This window comes from Cinclus cinclus, chromosome 6 (genome assembly GCF_963662255.1).
Source record: "Cinclus cinclus chromosome 6, bCinCin1.1, whole genome shotgun sequence".
Classification (NCBI taxonomy): domain Eukaryota; kingdom Metazoa; phylum Chordata; class Aves; order Passeriformes; family Cinclidae; genus Cinclus; species Cinclus cinclus.
The window spans coordinates 58,304,287-58,314,174 of record NC_085051.1 but is presented as its reverse complement, the minus strand read 5'-3'; positions in this window follow the sequence as shown (position 1 = coordinate 58,314,174).

Sequence of the window (9,888 nt, the reverse complement as noted above, 5' to 3'; positions counted from 1 at the left end):
TTCAGCTGTAGTTCTTTGAGGAGCCAGAGACACGACATGTTTTAGGCATTATCCCTCCCAACCCACCACGCGATCACTCGCTTTGTTCAGAACAGCACACGGACCACCTATGGAAATCCCTACTCGGATTTGCAAGTAAAAGCTGCGTAGTTCTCTGCGGCTCCCGACCGGTGCCAGGTTCCCGGCACCACAGAAGTCTAAGGTCTACCACATTCCTGAGGGATTAAGATAGGGAGAAGGGGGGTGTCTAAGAATGAGGCCAGAGGGTGCAGCAGTTTTCAAGCAGCAGAAGGACAGAAGCGCTGCTGCCCAGCCTGCCCGGGAGCAGAGGGACAGCGCTCGGATTCCAATCAGCCCGAAACGCTCCACAATTTAACGCTGACAGCAGCACCACACAGGAGAGAGCTGGAGGATCACGAGTCCCTGCAGGTGAAGGTTTAAGAGCAGATTAAATGCACCTTGTCAGGCCCTCGTGCCTTGGGCAGAACCTGCGAGGGGTCCAAGGAATGGGATTAGGGCTGGCTCAAGGTTTGACTGCAGCCAGCACGCCTGCTAGCCGGGCACAGATCCACGTCCCCGTCCTCCTTAGTCATATTTACAGGTGACTTTACACTCTAGAAGTGCTTTCTCTCCCCACGGAGCAGGGGATCAAGTGCGAACAACCTCCCGGGGACTCCTACTGCCCAGGCCCGCAGCAGGACAGAGGGACGGCGGCGGTCAGCCCCAAACCATCCCCATGAGAAACACACACCGGGGCCCCTAAAGCTTTCCCGAGAGAGCCCAGCAGGACCCCCATCCCTGCAGGGCGGCACCTCCCCCGCTCACCCCGCTGTCCCTTTGCCCATCCCCCGGGGCTGCATGGACCAGCCGCTCGCCGGGAACAAAGAGCCGCGCCGAGGATGCGCTGCCCCGCGGGCAGCCGAGCATCGCCGGAAAAAAAAAAAAAAAAAAAACCCAACAAAAAAAAGAAAAAATCAGACCAAAAAAAAAAACCACCACAAATCGATTCCAAACGCATAACCGCGGGGAAAACGCGGCACGGGGGATGCGAAGCCGGCTGTATATGCGTGTGTGTGTCCCGGCCTCACCTGGCTGTCGCTGTCGCCGCCGCCGCGCTGCCCCAGCCCCGCGGCCGCACGGGCGGAGCGGAGCGGGCCGCCCACCGGCGGGCGGTGTCGGGGGCCGGCCCGTTCCCGTTCCGCCCGATCGCCGGCCCCCGGTGGGCTTCGTGCTCCCCGATCCCCGCAGCCCCCGGGAGATGCCGCCCGCAGCCGCGTTTGCTGTTTGCTCCTTCTCCGAAAGGGAAGTTTGAGCATCCAAGCGCTCGGCTCCCCGCACCCAACTCTTCCATCAGTGCCTGACCCGAGGGGCTGCCGCTCTTTGCTTACAAGGAGCTGTAAAAACAAGGCCTGCGGCACCCTTTAGTAGCTTTCCATCTATTACAGATTCTCCTCCAGTGTTTTCAGCTGCAGAGGTCACCTTCCCCTAATACTCCCTCTGCAAAGGGGAGCAACTTCTTAAACAACAACACCCGAATTAGAAGAGCTTTATTCAATTTCCCTCTTTTTTTGATGCTTTGTTTTAAGCACTTACTTAGCCAGTGCAGAAAATTTAACAGCTCTATTTGGGCTTTCCTCCTCCTATTTTTTCCAGTAAAACCCCTTAACTAACAAAAGAAAAACCTTCAGGTCCTAGCTCACGCATCAATTCACCTTAGTAAAGAACGACTCAGAAGCCCATACCTTGACTCCAAGCCCCAAAGCTGAGAGTGGTTCAGCTTCCTCTTGCTCCCCCAAGCCCAGTGCCAGAGGCAGCACAAGGTCTCTGCCACTCACCGAGGGTTTTATACGCCCTCTCAGGCAGGGACTCATTCAGAGCAGGGCTGCAGCAGGTGCAAGGTGTTTGAGCTGGGCAGGGACAGGTGAGGAGAGACCAGAAATAATGAACTCTCACAGGAGGCAGTGACTGAGGTGGGGGGATTTTGAAGGGTGGAATTGCTAGGAAGGACTAGAGGGAAGGTATAGGGGAGGTGTGTTAAAATCTTGACTTCCTAATGGACATGCTCTACCATACAAAGCAAATCAGGGAATCTTCCAGTTATGGCAACAAACTACAAAATAAACTTCTCTTTTTTTCCACATAAAGTGAGATGTAACCTGCTGGCACACATCCCTCAGCTCTTTAAATGAAAAACATGACTGGTGGAGGAACTGGTGAGATATTCCCTATCAACAAATTGTTCATTATTTTTTCTGTTTGCTGTGCTACTGGTAATAACATTGATATTAGTGATTTGCTCTCTTTGTGTTTCTAAGCACACCCCAAAGTTTTACCTGTTTAATTTTAGAGAAACAGTGTGTTTTCTACTGATTTCAACCAAACTGGATCCAACCCAATTCATTTGGTTGTAGCACTGTGCATCCAATATTAAAACTTTCAAAAGATAGATTTGTTGCAAGTTAGGGCAGTTTTTTTCAGGGAAATATTGCTAACCACTGCATGAGTTGAAAATAAAGTGTCAAAGTGCCTGTATCAGCAATAAAGACAGACAGTGACAAAAGGCATCAGAAAGAACTTAAGAGTTAGGCTTGGGGGAGGAAATGGTCACTCAAAACAGTGGTGAAAGTCCCTTCTGAACTGTAAAATCTGGGGAAATTATTCATTAATCAGTATTTCTAGTCCCGAGGCATTTTCATAAATAAAATACAAATATGTGAAAAGAAAAGATGTTTCCTCTCTCCTTTGGGGGAGATGGGGCAGGAAGGAAGGAAGAGGTAAGAGCTGCATTTTTCATGCCATTTTAAACATCATTAACTCCAGGTTTAGGGACTCAAAACTCTTCACAGGTTTGACTTCTGTCCTGGCCAATTCATTTTGGCCAAGGGCTCTGGCTGAGAAGAGGGGGTGGCTCAGCCATGCAGGAGGTGCCACCTCCCAAGTTAATGTTGCAGCCAGATTTTTCCAGGAGATCAAAATCAATTCTCAAGAGCAGCACTGCACCTTGTGGTGGGTCTGGGGTTGATTCCCAAGCTGTTCAGTCATTCGTGTGTGGGGGAAGGGGCAGGAAAACAGGGACCACTGCAGCAGAAATCAGAGCCCTCATGGGTGAGTCGAGGGGCTGGGCTTCAGCAGCTGCACAATTCCCTCCTAAGAGCTGAATCTGGGATTCAGAACAAGGGATCTTCCAGTGGAAGTTATCCCTGCCCGTGGTAGGGGGTTGGAATGAGATGATTTTTAAGGTTCCTTCCCACACAAACCACTCTTTGATTCTATGACTGTTTTAAATCCCATTTCTATCTAACCTTTACAATTACTGGAAAAGTTTCTTAAAATGTAAGGCATGTGTAAGGGGTGATTTAGTGTTCTCCAAGGATGCAGAGCACTTAATAGACTGGAGAGGTTTTCACTTCCCCCTTGCCATCGACTCCAAACACAGATTGCCACCATGTCCTCTCAAGGTTAAATATTCCACTTCTAAGCCCTGGAACCAAAATAGCTGGTTGTCAGTGTTGGCTTTTTTTTTTTTCCCCTGCCTAAAACTGCACATTCCCTGTATGCTGCAAGTTCCACTACCCCTCATAACCTGCCAAAATCAGAGGCTTCTGCGTTATCAACAAAAATATCTGCAGACTGAAAGAAAGAGGCATGATGAAAGAGGCAGAAATCAGAAATCATAAGAGAGCACTCTTTTGTTATTCCTTTCTATGGTTTATTAGTAGGAAATACTGATTTTTAACTCAGATCAATATGCCATGGAACATACATATAACCAAGCAAAACACACATCCACAGCAAGTTAAGAAACATCCATTCCTCTCCCCTCTTACCCTTGCTCTGGGTTGAGACATTTCAGTACAATCTTCTATCCCTGTCCTTCAGAACTTCTCACCTGAGGTAAATTCAGAGATTAAATTTGGACGTAAGCAGGCTTATTTCTCCATGCAGGTAGTGTAGCTGGGAAAGAGTGGGACTCATCCCATTCCCAGCTCTGCCTTTATAGAGGACTTTCAAAACTGAATTTCACTGCACTCAGCCTCCACTTCTTGTGTAAAATAACAGTACCTAATTTTTGCAAGAGCCTCTTGTAAAATCTGTGTATTATTATAGCATCTAATTCTGTTGTACAAGAAAATGACACATCAGATTTCTTTCACAGGTGAGATTCCTGTTGCTGTCTTATTGCAGAACCCCAAAAGTACCAATTGCAAGTCCTAATTAAGAGACTAGGTCACAAAAATTTATATGAAGATATATTTTGCCTGTATAAAATGAACTAAAAAAATCATTGTTCTGACAGCAGAATGCTGCACCTTATGCTGCTACTCCTGGCACCTGTCAGGAGATGTATCATCTAGCCTAAGTATGTCAGGACATGCCACAGAAGGTAAAGGCAATTTTAAAATAGTTACTGTTAATTTTGCTGCTGAATGACTTTCCCAAATTGAATATTTGGGACATCATAACACAAATCAGTGCACTTCTCCATCACAAGACTCACCTTTACACCAGCTGGTAGCATCTGTTTAAGGGGGCCCTCTCTTCCTACTAAACAGCAGTCACTGGAATGGAGTAGCCATGAGTAATTCAGGGAAAGTGAGAACAGCATCCCCTGCCACAGAGAGGGAAGTTTGTTTAAAACAACTTCACTTTGAAAAATGTTGTGACTAATGAATTATTTTGAATGTGACCATGTTATGGATGAACAGATTTGTTTTTCCTCTGACTGCAAACCCAATAAACATCAACTGCAATTAAAACTCAGTCAGGAGAATCAACTTGGATTCCTTTCTTCCATGTATCCCACTGCTGGCACTAAGAGGAAAGCTGGGCAAGGCCAAGTGGTGCCAGTGCAGCCCCACTGCTGGCTGGGATTTACAGTAATCAATCCTACAAGAAGGCATGGGATCCAGCTTCTGCTTCCCAGCTCTCGTGTTTCTGAAGTGCTCACAGAGCAGGAAAGCCATAAGAACTTATTTTTGTCACTAAAGTCAGCAGATGTGACTTGGAGAGCAAACAGAGCCCAGATCTGCTGAGTAGGAAATGCCATTTTTACACACTCACTCTTCAGAGTAGAACCAGGCTTCTGCTGACTGGCCCAAGGTCACAGGAATCTGTTGCAGTTGCTCTGGGAATACAGCCCAGGAGGAGCAATGCTCACATCCATAACAGAATCACAGCACAGCCCTCGCTCTTCTTCATATCCTTCAACAAAATCGATGTCAAGTTAATGCCAAGGTATACCACATGTTACAATTTTCCCAGAGATGAAGTGCTGAGGAAGCCCTACACATGCATATTGGAGTCTCAGCTAAAATATGAACCGTCTGTCAGTTCCCTAGGATATTTCCCCCCCTCATCCCATCCTGCAAACTCCACAACAAAATTAAGCAGACAATAAAAAAAGCTCTGGACCCATCACCCCAAAGCAGGCCGACCCTAAGCTCTGCTCTGACATTAAACCTTCACAGAAAATCAAACCCAGATCTTCAAGACCATTGAGTCCAACCTCCATCATCTGAAATATGGCTGTTCACACACTTAATATCCAGAGGGACTTTAGAAACTGCAGCTTTCCTTTGCTTTTCAAAACTTGGGGTTAAAGTAAACCACCGAGTCCACAGGTTGCGAAGAAGTGCAGGGTCAGTACTGCCAGTCCATCCATTCCAGTACATCCCATTCTAAAATAGCAAAGAGGGGCTGCAAGTCCCCACAACAGAGACTTTTGGGGTCTTTCCCATGGATAACACATGGAATTGGGATGCCTGGGTGGGAGGAGCACTGCATTTTAGAGTGAAACAGCAATGCTCCAGACACCACCAGTGTTTTTATTTTTCCCCTTGAGGGTGGTTAAGAGCAGAGAAATACACATTTTTGTTTGGGAAACATTCAAATCAATTAAGCCAAAGGAACCAGATCCAGCTGTTAGCAGAACCCCAAGCAGGGTTTTTTCCTTTTTCTCCCTTCGGAGAGCTGGATCCCCTTGAATCCATGTGCTGGGAGAAGGTGACAGGGCACTCTGTGATCTCCAGAAGGTCTAAAGCTGGCCCTAAGTATGCAATTCCCTGATTTTGTGAGGAAGGGATGGGTCTCTGCCTCAGTTAGCCTGTAGACATTAAGGAGACCTGGAAACAAGTACACAGCCAATGCAAGGATACAGAAAGAGCGTTTATTTTATGACCAATTAAAAACAATAATGCTCTGCTGTTGAAATCTGCCTGAAATCCGAGTCTCCGCAGGGGTCCAGGCAGGCATTTTGGCTTTCAAGGGAGCAGAGAATTAGCCGGGCGCGCTGTTGCGTGCAGCAGCCACGCAGTGCTTGTGCTGCAGGACACATTCCTCTGTGTTTGCACTGTTTGCGACTGCTCCGCGGGGATTTATTCAGCTGAGAGCCGCCTGTTTCGGGGCGAGTGCAGAAAAGTGATTTTCTTTGTGAAAAACGTTCCCTTTTAACCCTCCTGGGCGGGTTCTGCAGCTGCCACCTCGAGGCAGCAAGCGCTGCGCTGTGACAGTGACAACGAGTCCGCAGGACATCCGAAAGCGGCTTTCTTCTGCCAGTGGCTTCAATGCCAACAGAATCCTGAAAGAGGGGAGAGAAAAAGAACTGCATTAGGCAAAAAGTACTGTCCTACAAATTTTATTTTGTTGGAGCGAGTCCAGAGGAGGCCACCGAGATGAGCAGAGGGATGGAGCAGGTCGGTTATGAGGAAGGGCTGAGGTAATTGGGATTGCTCAGCCAGAAAAGAAAGGAGAAGGCTTTGGGGTGATCTCATTGTGGCCTTCCACTACTTCAAGGTAGCTGAGACAAAGGTAGAGAGGGGCTTTTTACAAGGTCCTGGAGTGATGGGACAAGGGAGAATGGCTTCAGACTGAAAGAGAGTAGGTTTAGATTGGTTATTAGGAAGAAATTCCTAGCTGTGAGGATGGGAAAACCCTGGCACAGGATTCCTGGAGAAGCTGTGGCTGCCCCTGGATCCCTGGAAGTGTTCCAGACCAGGCTGGATGGAGCTTGGGGCAACCTGGGATAGTGGAAGGTGTCCCTGCCTATGGCAGGGAGTGGAACTAGATGAGTTTTAAGCTCCCTGCTTAACCAGACTAGTCTATGATTTTATGATATGAGTTTTCACTGATTTCGATGGGCTACTGTTAAATTCTTGTATTTCTGTGACCTTATGCAGCCTCTTCCTTGCCTGTCAGAGGTAGTACCGCTTCCAAGAGTTGCATGAACTGGCTGCACTCAGGGAATGATTTCTTGTTATATTATGGAAATCCTGCTTTTTCACTCGGCTGGACATTCTGCTTACGAGCTGGCTTAATTGTCCCACCGCCTCCTTAGACTGTGAATAATTATCTCCACTTATATTGTTATCCTGAATGTATTTATAGCCTGATTCTTTTGGGTTAGCATCACCATCTGTTTCCTCAACAGTCACATATTCGGGGGAGAGTGAGTGCTTTTCACATTATGCAAGCAGCTTCCTTGATTAAACCAGCCCGGCTTGGATGGATTTTGTTATGAAACCCTGGCACATCTCTAACTCTCTGGCTTCTATTATCAATAACTCTGAAAAGCCCATCCATTAAATTAAGCCACTTTTAAGCTGCAGCTTGCATCTCAGAACTCGTGTTAACTGTGATTGATTAACGTAATTTAAGAGAAGATTTCCAATGGACTATAAAGACTGTGATGTGATTAGCAGGAAACTCTGATCATTCCTAACCCAGGGATAATATGTTCAGGAGGAAGCCATGGGCTGTTGATTTCAAGTAGGTCCCCTGATTTTTGCAAAACATATCTAAGCAGTCATTTTACATAAAACATTATATTAAAAATATAAGCATAGTGCTGTAAATATGTAATTATAGCACAGAAAGATATAAATGGGTGAGATCTGGGGAAAACAGATCACGCAAACATCACACTTAAACTTTAATCATATATTATCGAAATTACTCCAATTTTTAGACCTAATGTATTTAAAGAGCAACAACATTAAGTATAGTATATTATGTCTTTATTAGACCCCTATCACAGAGATACTCAGGAGAATTTTACAGAATTTGAAAGGAAGAATATTCACACTCCAGTGAGAGCACATTCTCACCAGGCACAGTGACTGCACAGCTTCCCTGTGCTGTCCTTGAGCAGCAAGGGCAGACAGCACTCCAGGTAGTAACTTATCTCAGAATCATGGAATACCAGCTTGGAAAGGATCTCAAGGATTATCTGACACAACTTTTCTTGGCAAAATCACAGTTGAAACAAGATGGTCCAGCACTCTGTGCAGCTGAATCCTAAAGCATCCAATGGTGAGAGATCCACCATTTCCCTGAGGAGATTATTCCAATTGTTCTCATTGTGAAAAATTTATCTTGTGTCTGAACAGAATCTCTTGAGGAGCAGTTGGGAAATTCTGGGATTGTTTCCCTGACAGAAAAACCGAATATAGAAAAGTTTATTGAATATAATTCCTGTCTCAGTCAGTCGTAATTACCACTGAGTGCATATTCTTGGTGCACTGGGGAATTGCTCAAACATGGCAGAGTTAAGGTTCTGTTGTGGAAATGACATTTGAACATATTTTCCTGCTTCCTTGTTTGCATATCCTTTAAAGTTCGGTTGCATTTCCATGTTCTGGAAGGCCATAAAATACTAGCCATAAAAAATAATTTAAAAAGCCATTAAAAACATAAAACCACACAAAATCATAAGGCAAGTTGAATTCGGTGTCACAGTGTTTAATCGCTGCAGAGTTTTGTTTGTTTATTTTTTCATGTGTTGGCATCCTCCACTGCTGCCTTGACAATGATCCCTCCTCCTCCAGAATTCACTGGGTGTGCGCTGGTCCCATCACTGTTTCTGTATCTCACATCACCACTACAGCCTTGTCCTTGCTCCTCAGTTTTGCTCTCCTAGGAGAGGATGGAAAGCTGATGATGAGTTGTTTGAAGAGTGCCTGGGCTCGTATGGAGCAGTGGGATGGTGCCTGAAGGAGAGATAGCAGGGATTTATAAGGGGTGTAAAGGGCTTTGAGAGGAGTCTCTCCTGAGTTTGTCACTGCAAACTTCCCTTTCCTCACACCCCTCCTGCATTCCCTCTGCACTGCCTGGATTCCTTGTGTGTCCTCCAAAAGCCTTTCCAGGATGCTCCTCTGCTTCAGCACCTCCAGTCTGCACTTCTGCTCCAAACACGCTGGGACCTTCTCTCCTCAGTGCTGCCTCTTGAGCCCGCTTTGGTGACTTCAGGGTGACCAGAATGGGGAAACACAACAGGGCTGTGACAGGAGCAGCAGAGAAAGCATTTGTGCAGAGCTGATAGCCCATGGGTTAGGGTGGGGGCTGGCCCAGGCGACACAGCAGATGGTGGCAGCGACAGGTTTTGGCATCTCACATCACTCCCACTCATCATCCGAATCCCACACACCTCCACCTTAAGGGACTGCAAATAGAAAGTGTGGATGTGGGACAAACAGCACTGCTGCAGAGTGGAAAGCACGGCGAAAAGCACAGCGTCCTCAAGCTGCTGCAGCAGCTCACAGGTCACAGGGGTTGGGTTCAGTGACAACAGCACAGCAGTGTCATCACAGCCTTCTTTGAAATCCTCTGCCTTCATTAGCACCCTTGTCCTCCTCTGCACAAACCCTCAGGTTCTCAGCCTGGCCTGTCTGGCAATGAGCAAATGTCTAGACCCAGCTTCCCAGTTAATTGCTTTTTCAATGATTGTTTTGCTTCCCAGAAGAAGAAATGTGTCTCCTGCACTTTGCTGAAATAAATACCCAGGACTCATCTTTTGTGGATGTGAGCAGGGCCATAGTCACACTCCTGGACATCATAACTGCCTGAAGAGCTGCTGGTTTTACAGGTGTGGTTATTGTGGAGAAGATCAGCAGG